The following is a 16,314-nucleotide window of genomic DNA, read 5'->3' on the forward strand; positions in this document are numbered from 1 at the left end:
CAGACAAACAAGATTATGTCGCTTGTCTTCTGAGCAAGCTTCTGCACAATTTGTCAAATAAGTTTATTTTCTGTATTATATGTGTTTGTCTGTCTGTCCACGTTTTTTTTTGGTCTTAGTTTAACGTTCAAATAACATACCTTTCTTGGTTTTTACATTTAGTCAAGTTTTGACTAAATGTTTTAACATAGACGGGGGAATCGAGACGAGGGTCGTGGTGTATGTGTGTGTGTGTATGTGTGTCTGTCTGTCTGTCTGTCTGTCTGTCTGTCTGTCTGTCTGTCTGTCTGTCTGTGCAAGTGTGTGTGTAGAGCGATTCAGACCAAACTACTGGACCGATCTTTATGAAATTTTACATGAGAATGATATCCCCAGACTTGTTTGATTTGTTTTTGATAAATGTATTTGATGACATCATATCCGGCTTTTTGTGAAAGTTGAAGCCGCACTGTCACATCCTCATTTTTCAATCACATTGATTGAAATTTTGGTCAAGTAATCTTCGACAAAGTCCGGACTTTGGCATTGCATTTCAGCTTGGAGGCTTAAAAATTAATTAATAAGTTCGGTCATTAAAAACCTAAAAACTGTAATCAAAATATTTTTTTTATAAAAGGATCCAAAAATAACTTCATCTTATTCTTCAGCATGTTCTGATTCCGAAAACATATACATATGTTATATTCGGATTAAAAACAAGCTCTGAAAATTAAAAATATAAAAACTATGATAAAAATACAATTTCCGAAATCGATTTAAAAACAATTCCATCTTATTCCTTGTCGGTTCCTGATTCCAAAAACATATAGATATATGTTTGAATAACTAACACGCTCAGAAAGAGAGGTACAGTTGAAAATGCTTCAATGATTGTCTCTCACAGTGTTTATGTACGTATGCGTGTTGGTTTACCTGACATTCTGGCAACATTGCTTGTCGGAATGAAAGATAAACTTTAATTTTGAATTTCTGAAACTCAGGAGTTCATCTATACCTGTTTTTGTTAATGTATACCTGATCACATTGTTAACCGGCTCATGCTTTTGCTCTTTTATTTGATTTTGCATTTGTAATCATTAACATATATGAATTCACTTTACGGAAGTACTGGAAGTTAACTTTGACTTGTTTAATTGTTTTATTATGTTTAACTCTGTGTAGTTGTTATTGCCGTTTCTAGCTTGCATCGTTCATATCTCTCTAATGTAAGCAGTGGAACATGCTCCCTTTTCATAACAGCGACATTGCGTGCTGGTTACTTCGTTTAATGCCATTTTTATGCAATTGTATTTGTATGTGGTGACATGCTGAGAGAGGTTTAGTTATGCTCTGTGTTTTCTACCTAACAAACGGAGAGCAGTGAACCATCATGGATTAAAACAGGTTAGTATACCGGAAACCCTATCCAGTTGTTTTTTCCTTTGTAGTGTTCACTATTCTGTTTTCTTATGATTGTTTTTGTTTGTGGACCTAGAGGCATGTTTAACATCCTGCTGCTCCTGTTTTTCTGATTTTAAACAAGGTGGTAGATGTTTGTTTCCGTAGAGCATTGCAGACTTAAACACAAAAGTTCCCCAGTATTGTTTTTTTTTGTATCTTCCTTTGCAAGGCAATACTGAAAAATGAAAACAAAACAATTCCTAAAGGTCTCGGTTATTTGAACTTGTACATTGAATATAGTTGCTTATTAATAATTGCTTATCAAAGAAGTTAACACTGACACATTCCGCGCAGAAGCAGCCCGCCGACTGCTTGATCCTCCGGTATCCTCAGACCCTGTACGTCATTACGACTCCACTCTCAGCACACTTCTTGACGAACATGCACCCGCAAAAACCAAACTCATCGTAGATAGGCCTTCTGCACCCTGGATCACAGCTGAAGTTAAGTATGCAAAACAGTTGCGTCGCCGAGCAGAGAGGAAGTCGCGAACCTCAAAGCTGGTAGTTGACAGACAGATTTACAACAAGCAAAAGGAACATGTTCAGACACTCATCGCAGACGCCAAACAATCGCACTACAGCACCAAAATCTGTGAAACAACCTCTGCCAAAACCCTCTTCTGCACAATGAATGACCTTCTTGGCTGCTCTTCTGCTTCTCCCTTGCCCAACAACATCGACCCCTCCAAACTGTCGCAAGCTTTCTCTGATTACTTCCATAACAAGATCCAAACCATCCGTGACAAACTAGACAAAATCCCACACCAAAACTCTGAAACTCCTCCTGCATTTACAGGCACTCCCTTCACACACTTTCAGCCTCTCACTCTCACTGACCTGGAGAAAGTCCTCAAAGAAATGACCTTGAAAACCTGTGACCTTGACCCTCTTCCCACACAACTCTACTCTGACTGTCTTCCTGAACTCCTCCCTTCTATTCTCAAAATCATCAACACTTCTCTGCAAACAGGCACTGTCCCCAACTCCTTTAAGACTGCTATTGTCAAACCTCTACTGAAGAAACCATCGCTTGACCCAAACACTCTCAGCAACTACCGCCCTGTCTCAAACCTTTCCTTCATCTCCAAACTCCTTGAAAGAGTCGTCCTGAAACAACTCAACTCTCACCTTCTTTGCAACAATCTTCTCTCTCCGCTTCAATCTGCCTATCGTCCTCACCACTCCACCGAAACTGCCCTTCTCAAAATCACTAATGATCTCCTCCTTGCCACTGACCAAGCTGGAATCTCTGCCGTCGCTCTACTTGATCTACTGATCAGCGGCCTTTGACACAGTCGACCACAACATCCTCCTTCAACGCCTTCAGCACACCTTTGGTATCCTTGGCATTCGATGTCAGTAATCCCACACGTTTTGGGCTTATTTTTGTGGGCCACAAACGCGAAATGTGCCCCACACATTTTTGGGCTTATTTTTGTGGGGCACATTTTGGTTTTGTGGGCCACAAACTGTATTTGTGGAGCGTAAAATAAGGGGCACAAATTGAGCTCCATAAAAAATAAGGACAAATATTTGTGGGGCTTAAACAGTGTTTTTGCCAAAAAAAATGTTTTGGGCTCTTTTTTGTCCTCCTTATTTTGGACGTTGAGCGTGGTTTTCAGACCTACTGCGTTTCGGATTTTAGTTCAGTAATGGCGGTCGAAGGCGATCTGTTTGGACAGAATCTCCAATGGCAATGATGTTTGCTAATGCGAGAGAATTGGGACGGGCGAACCTTTGCATATTAACCAGAGGTAAGTTTCCATGTTTCGTTTTATAACTGAGAGTGGGTGTATGGTAGAATGTGTTGCAACATGTGTCATTTCGACTCACTCGAGTCACTGTGTGTGTGTGTCAGTCCACAGGCGCAAGGTATCGTTCACTGAACCATGCAGGTAACCTGATCGGTTCCCAATTATTTTATTGCAGGTTGGCATCAATCAGAAGAGAGCTAGAGCTAGTATGTTCAACTTCAAGGTCTCCTCGCAGCCGAAAAAGCCAACCGATTGCTGCATGATCTTGAGGCTGTCACTGACAGAAGTAAAATATTTGATACCACTGCCGCAAATCAGGTAAGAGTAAGGCGAAGAGGTTTTATTATGTACAACTGTCAGTGTTATGATACAGTGTTTTGTTTCCTTCCCCTCCCTCAGATTCTCAAGTTCTGGTCAGAATAACTCATATGGAGGTGTGTGTGACTGTGAGCAAGACTGAGAGAGTGTTTTCATTTTATTTGTATAATTCATGACATGTTCAGGGATAATAATAAAATAATGAACACCTACTGACTAATTAGAGTCCAAACCACAGAACTGCTCGAAGCTCTTAGCTTTATTTCACCAGTATGATGATCATGCAGTTCCTCCAGTATTAGAATCATTACTAATACTAGAAGCGCATGACTTTCAGTGTGTACCTTTAAGTTTAATAAAGTACAATGTATTGCTGTAAACAGTCACTCACTCACTCACTGTCAGGATATCTCATTCTCAGTGAAACTGTGTGTCAAGTTCTATTATTTTTTTCCTTTGTGCTCTACACACATGCATACATGCTATACATACCATATAAACATGTTATGTAATATACATATGTATATATATATATACGACTTGTGTCTGTCTGTGTGTCTGTGTATCTGTGTATTTGTGTATTCGCCATGCACGGCCAAAGTTCTCGATGGATCTGCTTCAAATTTGGTGGGCTTATTCAGAGAGACCCCGGACACAACCTCATCGATGAGATATTTCAACACGTGCTCTCAGCGCGCAGCGCTGAACCGATTTTGGTTCCACCTCAGCTATTTTGGTTCCACCTCAGCTACCCGGGCCCCCATACCGACACACCATAGCCGCTACACCACATCACAACGCCAAAGGTCTCGGTGGATCTTTTTCAAATTTGGACACCGTATTCAGCTACACCCCGGACACAATATCATCGATGAGATATTTCAACACGTGCTCTCAGCGCGCAGCGCTGAACTGATTTTGGTTTTTGTGTTCATTTCACCATTATAAGTAACTCTTCCTTATCTTCTCATCTTCTCCAGGTTTTCAGCGTTTACCTCCCTTCCTTCGTATGGTGCACTATAGTTTGAGGGAGGCATCTTCGGATATTCCCGTTCTGTTACTATTTTTAGAAGGTCACCGCAGTGTCCAGAACGTAAATTGGACCCGTAAATTATCCTCACTGTAAAAGTGCAAAGGTCGAATCAATTTATAGCCACGCGAAAAATACACTGTCATCTATCTCTCTATAGATATGGCTTCTCTGTGTTTGTGTGTGTGTGTGTGTGTGTGTGTGTGTGTTTTTATGTGAGCAACACCTGTGCATTGTTCAGTTCTGTTTGTGATGTGGTCTGGCGGCTTTTGTGTAATTTTATGTACTGGCCTTCCTTTCAGAAGCCATAACAGTTCAAAAGGGCTTAGAGATAAGCTCTAAATTGCTCAATCCTGTTTGAGTGGAGTTCGCCTCCAAAGGTGATTAACACGGTTACATTCGTCGACAAGGATGGGACTCGATATGGTCAGGAATGGCATTATGGCCACTGAATCATTTTCGTGCTGTTCCCATTCCACGAATCTGGGAGGGACCTAAGCTTGGCGGGTCCATTGTTCGGACCCGGCGAAGCCGGCGTACGGCTCTAAGTACTTCTTCCCGGCGAAGCCGGCTACCCGGCGAAGCGGGTATTCATTCTAGTATGTATATATGCACACATCAACTTGTCTACATTGTATGTCTGTCACTATATCAGTCTATGTGAACACATTCAGTTCACTGATTCAGTCAAACCTTCACTAAATGTAAAAGGACTTATAACATTTTATATTCTAGAAAGATATCAATGCCACTGTCCCACAGTATCATAAGAATCAAGCGTTAATGTTGGTTTGGTCGTTTGTTGTCGTTTTTTGTTGTTGTTGTTTAATGGGGGAGGGTGCAGTGTGTAAATTCATCTGGTTCTGTGGACAGTGTGTTTGTTGTTCCTCCACATAGGTAAATATCATACTGCATGTAGCTCCTAGTACAACTTGTCCTGTCAACTAACTGTTTTAAAATTGGTGCTCAGAGGAATGTTACTTCAGCCAATATTATATATTACAGGTTGGCATCGATCCTGCACAGTGGAAGAAGCAGATTGATTCCTTCATGATCCGGAGGCTGTCAAGACTCAAATGGGAAATATTTCATGCTAATGGCAATTCAGGTAAGAGTTTTGCTACAATCATGATCATATTGTGTTTTATCCTCCCTCTCAGTCTCAAATTCTGGTTACATTCTGACTGTTGGTGTGTGTTTGTGTGTGAGAACTGAAGTGTGTGTGTGTGTGTGCGTGTGTGTGTGTGTGTGTGTGTGTGTGTGTGTGTGTGTGTGTTTGATTTTCCCTGGCCAGTCAGGAGAGCTGCCAGACATTAATGGTATAATACCTGCAGATTTTTCTAGCCCTGCAGATTGATGTTACACACCTTTGCTTTGCTTTTTGAATTTGATAGCAAGCGCTGACAGGGAATGTGTCTTCTATATTTCATATATACACACCGTATAGAGTAGGCTAGGGCAAAATCAGTCAAGATTCACTTCCGGGAGCACGCACGGGCAGACGCTTGGTAAGTTTTTTCCTGTTTTCTCAAAGTAAACCCCGTTTTACACCCTGTGCTGCACCCGAGCGTTTGTAGACAGATGTCAGGTAACGTCTGCTATAATTTTATGATGGCTGATGCTGTATTTGTGGCAAAAACTTGCAATAAAATCGTCAGTCGGGAGCTAAAGTCCGGATGCGGACCAGATTTGGATGGCTACGGTCAAGATTGTTTACTTTTTAGGACCATTTTCGTCTGTTTTCTCGTTATATTTTGCACTCTGGCATATTCACGCATTAAACCCAACGCTCTTCTCACTTTTTGCATCAATAGAAAATCTATGTCCGCTTTAGATCTCCGTACTTGGGCATCAGCATTCACTTTATTCATTGAAGGCTAAAGTCCATCTCATTTCAGCCCAGAACAGCTAAAGGGCTAAAGTCCAGAACAAAAAGATAAAGAATTCTTTGTGTTTGATTTATGCGTGCTATAAGCCCAGTTTGATTGGTGTGCAATGTATGACATACTCTTGAGAAAACACAGCAATGTTTTTGCATTGTAGGGGATGGGATTCAGCCCTTTCATTTGTCTGGATAGTTCAAATGTTTAACATTGTGCGAGGTTTTGCTTTTTGCAGATGGCTGATTTATCAGTACTTACTTTAGACAGCTTCCTCGACTGTTCCGAGGAAGTTGTGCCAGGAACGGTCGAGGAAGCTGTCAGTGTGCCGGCGGAGACTGACCAGACTGACCAGGAGCCGGGAGAACCGAAACATACATCCACCCCACACAAGGCGCATTTGTGTGGGGGCTGTGGGCGTCAGTACAAAACTGCCAGCAACCTCCACAAACACGCCAAGATGGCACATGGGTCTGGTCCGCTTGTTGTCGAAGAGATCCTCGTCTCCATGACTGTCGCTCAAACACGAATTGATCTTCTTGGAATCAAATGAAATCTTCACAGTGCTGGTTGTTTGTGAGAGGGTTTCTATACACTGCTGCATAATCCCAGGCTTTGCCTCTCCGACATTCTGTGTTTCCAAGCAGTTGACTGACGGTACAATGAAATTTACCTTTGATTCTGATGACAGGCATCTCCCAGAGTCAGCCGAACCTTCAACAACTTGACCTAGTCCTTTCGATCGGGCCACCCATGAATCGAAGTAGCTTCCCACCAAATAGCTTGTAAGCTGTTTGCCAAAACGTTTTGGTCTGACTTGCGAATCTCATTCCACATGTTTTCTTTGTAGAATAGAAAGTGGCAACGTCTAGAAAGAGAAGGAGTGCAATGTTGTCAAGTGGTAGTGTGCCGTCAGCAATTATTTCATGTAGGGATATCCAAGCCGACAGAAGACCCTGGTCTTTCAAGCGAGCTGCAGCTTTTAGCCACAACGGTACAAAGTCGTCCTCTTCTTTTGGGGGGGGCCTTCTTCTTTTTTTTTTTGGGGGGGGGGGGGGGGGGCCTTCGGGACTCGCTGCGCATGCTTCATATTTGAAACTTTTGCTAATTAGCAAATGTTTCCCTGTTTTTTCATCAATGGTCAATTGACGAAATTTGGGCTGTTTATCTGAATGATTTGACTCCAGGTGTTCTTTGACGACTCTGATTGAGTCAAATTTGCCCTCGCAGTAGTAGCATCTGATGTCCATCAGCTGGAACAAGGAACAACACATTCTTAAAATAGTTATACCCATGCTATAGTGAAAGCAATGTTTTGGCATTTCAACATCAAGCCAAGAGTTCAAAGGGTGAAATTCAAACTGAAGACCCCCATCAGCACATTGAGGTATACAGAAATGCGCTTTATAAATGCTATTAATGCTTCTTCTTTTTCTTCTTCTTCTTCTTTTTATTATTATTATTATGATTATATTAGTAGTAGTAGTAGTAGTAGTAGTAGTAGTAGTAGTAGTAGTAGTATTACTACAATGCAAAGACATTGCTGTGTTTTCTCAAGAGTATGTCATACATTGCACATCAATCAAACTGGGCTTATAGCATGCATAAATCAAACACAAAGACGTCTTTCTCTTTTTGTTCTGGACTTTAGCCCTTTAGCTGTTCTGGGCTGAAATGAGATGGACTTTAGCCTTCAATACATAGTGCAATGAATAAAGTGAATGCTGATGCCCAAGTACGGAGATCTAAAGCAGACATAGATTTTCTATTGATGCAAAAAGCGAGAAGAGTGTTGGGTTTAATGCGTGAATATGCCAGAGTGCAAAATATAACGAGAAAACAGACGAAAATGGTCCTAAAAAGTAAACAATCTTGACCGTAGCCATCCAAATCTGGTCCGCATCCGGACTTTAGCTCCCGACTGACGGTTTCATTGCAAGTTTTTGCCACAAATACAGCATCAGCCATCATAAAATTATAGCAGACGTTACCTGACATCTGTCTACAAACGCTCGGGTGCAGCACAGGGTGTAAAACGGGGTTTACTTTGAGAAAACAGGAAAAAACTTACCAAGCGTCTGCCCGTGCGTGCTCCCGGAAGTGAATCTTGACCGATTTTGCCCTAGCCTACTCTATACGGTGTGATATATGTTAAAAAGTAGGCATTAGAACTTGTCTACCAGGGAATTAGAATGTTTTCGCTCTTGGCATTGATGTGGGTTTAGTGTGTGTGTGTGTGTGTGTCAGTTACAAACACAATTTACTCCTTACTCATACTTAAAACTTGTTCTTGTCATTGTGTTTGGATTTAAGATCAGTTCCTTTGTCATTCATTTGTCAGTAGGGACAGAAGATGTGAAGACCTGGCCAGTGAATGTGGATGAAAAGCAGTGCTATCCAAGTCCAGCTGTGATCGATGGGGAAACTACAGCTACAGCGGCAGTAAATGTCCACTCAGCAGGGGCGGAAGAGGGGGGGGGGGGCACAGGGGGCTCGTGCCCCCCCCCCCCCCCCCCCGAAAAAAAAATTAAAAAAAATTGGAAAGCTGATTCTATGACCATTTCTAAGTTCAAATGGCACCAGATGGCACCATTTTGCTTCTTTGGGCCAAATAATTTTCCGGGGGGCATGCCCCCGGACCCCCTAGCAAATTCTGGCGCTTCGCGCCCATCACATTCACTCCCCCCCCCCTTACAAAGCAACTGATCCGCCCCTGCTCAGTATTGGTTGTACTGAGCATTACAACTTGTTGCTATTGTAAATTTGTGTCAATGTTTTAAAGGCCCACTACGCCTCATTTAAAAAGTTGTCCTCACCTTTAACATGGGATAAGACCATCCTTCCACTTGGTCACAGACCAAAAATCAACACTTTGACTGCTTTCTGTAGTGAGGTAGATGTTTTGGTGGTTTCGGTGAATTTTTTTTCTTTAAAAGAAGCTGTACCTGAATTTATTCTTTAAAAGGATACCACTCTGCATGGAGAGCCTTGAGGCAGTTCATTTTTGGTATGTGCCCGTATGGTCTTATTTCATGTAAAAGCCTCGGGGATGTCGTCAGACGTCCGACATAGACAGATTGAAAGGCTCAAATGTCTGATTCACATAGCCGCATGGCGGTCAGATGTCCTATTGTTTTGAACTGAGCGCTGTCATTGTCCGATAAGAACTTGACTCCATTCCTTCGGACAGCGCACTATTCTATATTTTTCTCTCAAGATACACATTTTCAAAAAGCGACCGAGCACTCTCGCGTACATGTGCACTGAAGTTGTGCAGTGCGGATCTTGTGTTTTCGAGAATTCCAAACCCTATGTGATATGGGCTGTTTGGGTACATCTGTCTGCTGCACATTAAAGTTAGGAGTACGGGAGACAACTCCAACTGACCATAAGTCTTGCGTCTGCTTTTGGTTTAAGTTCGAGACATTTTGACGAAGCGCATTGAATTATGCCACCGAAATAAAACTAAGGCCTGTCCACTTACAAAAACTGCTAGGTCAAAGTACAGTAAATCTTACATTTTGTTAAGGAAATGTGCGGCAGTAAAATTGAATTTGGAGAATACATGGAATAACCTGGTTTTCTGGGAAGTGACATAAAAATAAATAGAACAATTGTGAATACTTCTTCTTCTTCTGTGTTGGTGGGCTGAAACTCCCACGTACACTCATGTTTTTGCACAAGTAGATTTTTACGTGTTCCCGCAGTGGGGCACTGCGGTTATGAAATTAAAGGCCCCTCCTGTTTTTGGAACCGCAGGAGCTTTCTAGTTTGCTGTTAGGTAGATTTTTGGTTCCTCTTTCCTGTCATGCTCTCTTTTTCTTCATGAATTCTTTTCTTTTTTCTGCCTTCTTGCTCATTCACCTGTATTTTTTTCCAAAAATCTCTTCTCTTGCCGCTTGTCTCGCAATTCATGTATAGTTTAATCTGTTAGTGTTCTGATGTAAGTCCAGCAGTAGATAGGTTAAGCCTATTTTAACATACTGGAAACTGGTAATCTTCCAGTAGGTATTAATTTAGTTTTACTAAAGCCTGCTGGGACACAAGTAATGGGTTAGTGCATTTGTAAACAGGAATCGCTTGACAAGTGGCCCCCTTCATCCCCCCCTTCCTCGTCCTGATATGGCTCTGCGTAGTCGGCTGGACGTTAAGCAACAAATAAACAAACAAAATTTCTACGTGTATGACCGTTTTTACCCCGCCATTTAGGCAGCCATACACCGCTTTCGAAGGATTGTGTATACTGATTGACATAGAGTGCCGTTGCTATGGAAACAGTCGTTACATTGGATTTCTAGGAAACAGTTTAACAGCGACATCATACATCAGAACTTCCTAATATTTGGCACAAAGATGCACATGTATCATATCTACAATCATATAGAACGATTTTTTTACAACAGACTACAGTTGAATTTTAATATCTTTTGTTATAAGAATGAACGAATTTCTCACTGCATATTCATTACAATAATTAATTTAAATTCAACTGTAGTTGTTTAAAAAACAAACAAACACATTCTATATGATTGTAGATAATACATGTGTATCCTTGTGCCAAATATTATGAATTTCTGATGTATGATGTTGCTGTAAAGCCGTTTTCTAGAAATCCCATATGACGCTGTAAATGCCAGTTTTCATCGCAACAGCAGTCAATATCCATCCACAATGTTTTCATTCATTTTAATAAGTCACTTCAATAACTACCCAGAAAACCAAGTTATTCCTTGACTGTATTCTTCAAATTTGGTAATTGTACTGCCGCACATTGCCTTAAGTCATAAATAAAGGGTTCCAGTAACATACCATTCTTCTTTATTGATTATGAACTTTGGAAGGTTAGATGTTGGATCTGTTTTTAAAAAATATTTCCTTGATGTGTTGTACTAAGATCAACCGTCTGCTTGGACATATACTAAAGATCCACTACCTGGCTGCTGTCTGCAGAAAATCGATTAATTCATAGAAAAATATGCCTAACAGGGAAGCAGCTAGCCGGTTGACTGTACATGTGTTTGTGTGGAGGTGTTCTTATTGCATGTTCAAGCCAGGACAGATGGTGACCTGAAACATTTACACATTACATATGTATGCAGGACTGCTACTGTTAAAGGCACAGTAAGCCTCCCGTAAACCATCACAGATACGGTCAGGCTTTTACACACAGTACACACACCCTTTCATTTAAACACTCACCGATTGAGAACATCCTAGGTGCCCTCCGTAAAGAGCGAACAATTTTCAAAGAATTTATTTTTGCGTGGTTTATCTTACCCCTGAGCCATCGTGAACCCGTGTGATCCAGTTTCCCTTTTTGACTCACAGTCACATGCGAAGAAAAAGTGAGTCTATGTCGTCCGTCCGGACGTCCGGAAAACTTTAACGTTGGATATTTCTTGGACACTATTCAGTCTATCAGTACCAAATTTGGCAAGATGGTGTATGATGACAAGGCCCCAAAAAACATACATAGCATCTTGACCTTGCTTCAAGGTCACGGTCGCAGGGGCCATAAATGTTGCCTAAAAAACAGCTATTTTTCACATTTTTCCCATTTTCTCTGAAGTTTTTGAGATTCAATACCTCACCTATATATGATATATAGGGCAAAGTAAGCCCCATCTTTTGATACCAGTTTGGTTTACCTTGCTTCAAGGTCAAGGTCACAGGAGCTCTTCAAAGTTGGATTGTATACATATTTTGAAGTGACCTTGACCCTGAACTATGGAAGATAACTGTTTCAAACTTAAAAATTATGTGGGGCACAGGTTATGCTTTCATCATGAGACACATGACATCGAATGCCAAGGATACTTTGGTATCCATAGCACAGCTCTTTCTTGGTTCTCTTCTTATCTCACCGACCGCTACCAGACTGTTTCGATTGACAAATTGAACTCTGACCCCATCAGGCTTGAGTGCGGAGTCCCTCAGGGCTCAGTCCTTGGGCCTGTACTATTTAGTCTCTGACTCAACCTCTTGACCACATCCTTGACCGACACAACGTTCTCCACCACTCTTTTGCCGACGACTCTCAACTTCACAACAGCTCTTCCCCTGACCAGTCTGAATCTCTTCTTTCCTCTATCTCTGACACTATCACTGACGTGCAGAATTGGATGACAGAAAACAAACTTCAGCTCAATAGCAACAAAACTGAAGCTATCCTAATAGGCACTACATCCAAACTCTCCAAAGCCACCTCCGACTCTCTTCAACTCTCTGACTCTTCTGTCCCTCTGTCTTCTGCTGTCAAAAACCTCGGAGTCACTCTAGACAACACCCTTTCCATGAAACAACACATCTCTTCTGTCTCTCGCACCTGCTACTTCCAACTCCGCCGCATCGCCACTATCCGCAAGTACCTCACCACAGATGCTACCGCCAAACTGGTCACTTCCACCATTCTCTCACGTCTTGACTATTGTAACTCTCTCTTGGCGGGTCTTCCCTCTTCTTCTATCTCTCGTCTCCAACGCATTCAAAATAGCTCTGCCCGTCTTGTCTTATGAAAGAAAAAGAGAGATCATATCACCCCCCTCCTAAATCAGCTCCACTGGTTGCCGGTTCCTGCCCGTATCACATACAAAATCAACACTCTCACCTACAAATGCCTCCATGGTCTCGCCCCTGCCTATCTCTTCGACTCTCTCTCTCTCTCTATGTCCCTTCACGAGCACTCAGATCATCTGCCGACTCCCTCAAGCTCAACATCCCCCACACCAAACTCAAAACAGCAGGTCAACGCTCATTTTCTTTCCAAGCACCTAGCCAATGGAACACACTACCTCTCCCCCTCCGTCAACAACAGTCCCTCGAATCATTCAAATCTGCACTCAAGACATTCCTTTTTTCCAAATAATCCATGCATTCAACACTGCCCACACCATCCCACCCTGAATAACTGTACATATTTTAATGGTTGATGGTGTGTGTGTGTTAGTGACTTTAAGTCTCCGTGTGTGTGAATGAGTGTATATGCGCCTTGAGTCGCCTGTTGGTGAGATATGTGCGCGTTATAAATATTCGTATTATTATTATTATTATTATTAATTTTGTTGCATATTTTCAAGTATGTAACTTTGTCATTGTATGTTATATCCTTTTCCCATTGATTATGTCCTTTGGGATTCGAAATCCTTTCATCCTTGATTTGTGTGCATCGGAATGCTTTATCTCAAAATTAATTAAGCTTACACAAGAGTGACATTGCTTTTTTGGCTTTTGTTTGAAGTATTCTTGCTATGTTGGTATATTACTGGGTCTTTGCAGTATGACGGGATTTTTTCTCTCAAAATTATTCACATGTTTTTGATGTTGCTTTGTTCTTGCAAAATCTGTACATTTCTTATTGCAATATTGTTTAACAGTGTTTGTATGTTGATTAAAGTATTTTGTACCAAAATACATGGAGCTGCCTGTCATTTATTCAGTGATTACAAGAGACGTTTTTTATGCGGACAAAATGTAGTGTTGTTTTGTCCTTTAAGCCTGTTAAGGCGTTTATGTTTAACTTCCTTTTATGTTCGTGTATGTAGTACTTTTTTGTTTTTGTATTGGTGGAAGCTTGCAGAAATTAAATTAACTTTTTTTTAAATAAGCATCATTTCTTATTTGCGTTTGTCATAACATGACATTCAAACTTACTTAAACTGTGTATGTGTAGGAGAGGGTGGGCAGATGGGATAGGAGGGTGGATGGGGTCAAGCCTTAATCGGTTTTCTTTCATTTCGTCTTTTATATAAATCTGCACTGAAACATTTTCAGTGTGCTCAGTATTAATGCTTCAATTGAAAAATGATCGATGTAAGGTCCAATGATGTTTGCATTCCTTGATGAGTTGCTATGTGTATCTAGGTAATACCTTTGTGTTGATGTTATATTGTTGTTGTTCTGCAATTTGTCATGTGAGGTGAAATGGTTCTAGAGATAAACAAAATTTGCTTTTCTGTTTGTTTGCTTCACAAGTATTATGGGTCTAAAGAGTGTGTTTGTTCTTGTTTGTGTGTGTGTACATGTGTTACTCTGTGTGTTGATTGGTTATGTTTATGTATTTCCTGTAACAATTGAGGCTTTTTTTTTAACTTGCTTTGGCTTTGACATTTTATGTAGACATCTGGTATTTTAAGATAAAAGGTGTACTCTATGAAAATCAGTTTTCGACAATTATTTTGGATTTGTAAACAACGTAGGGGTTTGATTTTATTTACTAGAATAATAGTTTAATTTAGGTAGTCAATGTACACATGTTCTTCCTTTTTTTTTGGGGGGGAGGGGGGTGTCTAATGTGATTAATAATTGTGTTGCTTCGCTATTGCTGATGTTGTTATTGCTGTTGTTGTTTTGATGTGCATTGTTCTTTTATTATCAAGGTGTTTGTTTGATTCCTCGGTCTGAGAGCATCAAGTGTATTGACATGCAAGTGGTACATAAGAATTAGGTTACTGCAATGACCTTTTGATTGTAAAGGTAATATTAGTAGCTACTTCACGACTTGTCAAAAATTACATGCTCGCTCTACGTGTTAATTGCATCTGCAAGTTTATTGTTTTTTTACTTGTGGCTTTTTTGATGTAACAAATTACTATTGACCTGAGGGAGGATTTTAAAATCGACTTTAGTTTTGTTTTGTCTTGATCATAAGTATGCATGTGCATAATAAATATATTTCTTAGTTTTCCACACACAAAAGTACAAATTGTAACAATCGAAATTGCCCACGAATTTATAAATAAGTTAAATTTGATACCAAGCTTCCTTGTGCAGTTTCTTAATGCATATTTACCATCCGTGATGTGAAGGCGACATGCACTATTATGCTTTGTTACAGCATTCACTAAGATTGAATGCATTTCGCTTTTTTTGCTTTTGAAATTGCACATTTTCTCGTTTATCTAAAAGTATTTACTTGTCTAATATTTTGTGTTTTATTTTATCTTTTGAATAATGTCATCTGTTTCACTCTGTTTTATTTCCTTTTTAAAAAAAAATTAGTAACTTTCAGTATTTCTAACTCACTTAAATGCCTGCAGCTGCTTTACAGACTCACAACAAAAAAACATTTTAACTGCAGTTTGCATTGCTTTACATGTTGCTATATTTAGGTTTTTTTTGTTCTTTGTAACTGCTAATCACTCTACATCATGAAATGATTTGGGATACATTTGAGGTTTTTTTTATTATGTTTTGCCTGAACCCTACAGATTTAAGGCGTAAACACACGAAAAACTGATGTCCTTTAACTTTAACACGCACAGAGTATTCATAACCTGGCTGCTGCATATAAGTTGAATTTGTTTTCCGAATTAGTTTCGTAGTTTTAATCTACGCCAATTTGCAAAATTCATGTTGTCAAATCTTCCAATTTTGCAAAAATATCATAAACTCAAAACCAGAGTGTTGAGTTTAGGTATGTGTCCAAATCAAAAGATGCTTTTGATTCATGCAAAAGCCTGTACAGACCTTCAGTGGTGTACAGGTTCCATTAGTCCAAAAGGCATGAATCTATAAACCAATGTTACTGCAATAACTTAAAGCGATCTTACTACTCAAATGCATGTACAGTCTCAGTAAATATATTCTTCTTTCTTTTTGGTAGCTTTGTTTAACCACATAATAGGTATTTTGGTGTCAAGCATTATTTTCTAAACCGGCACGGTTGGCCTAGTGGTAAGGCGTCCGCCCCGTGATCGGGAGGTCGTGGGTTCGAACCCCGGCCGGGTCATACCTAAGACTTTAAAATTGGCAATCTAGTGGCTGCTCCGCCTGGCGTCTGGCATTATGGTTTTAGTGCTAGGACTGGTTGGTCCGGTGTCAGAATAATGTGACTGGGTGAGACATGAAGCCTGTGCTGCGACTTCTGTCTTGTGTGTGGCGCACGTTATATG

General features: G+C 40.5%; 1 protein-coding gene across 1 annotated transcript in view; it reads left to right on the plus strand.

Moving 5' to 3' along the window:
* Positions 1 to 16,314, plus strand: part of LOC138947983 (uncharacterized) — a 627,639-nt gene that overhangs the window by 298,333 nt on the left and 312,992 nt on the right. The gene's annotated exons all lie outside the window — the stretch shown is intronic.

This window comes from Littorina saxatilis, linkage group LG15 (assembly GCF_037325665.1).
Source record: "Littorina saxatilis isolate snail1 linkage group LG15, US_GU_Lsax_2.0, whole genome shotgun sequence".
Lineage (NCBI taxonomy): Eukaryota > Metazoa > Mollusca > Gastropoda > Littorinimorpha > Littorinidae > Littorina > Littorina saxatilis.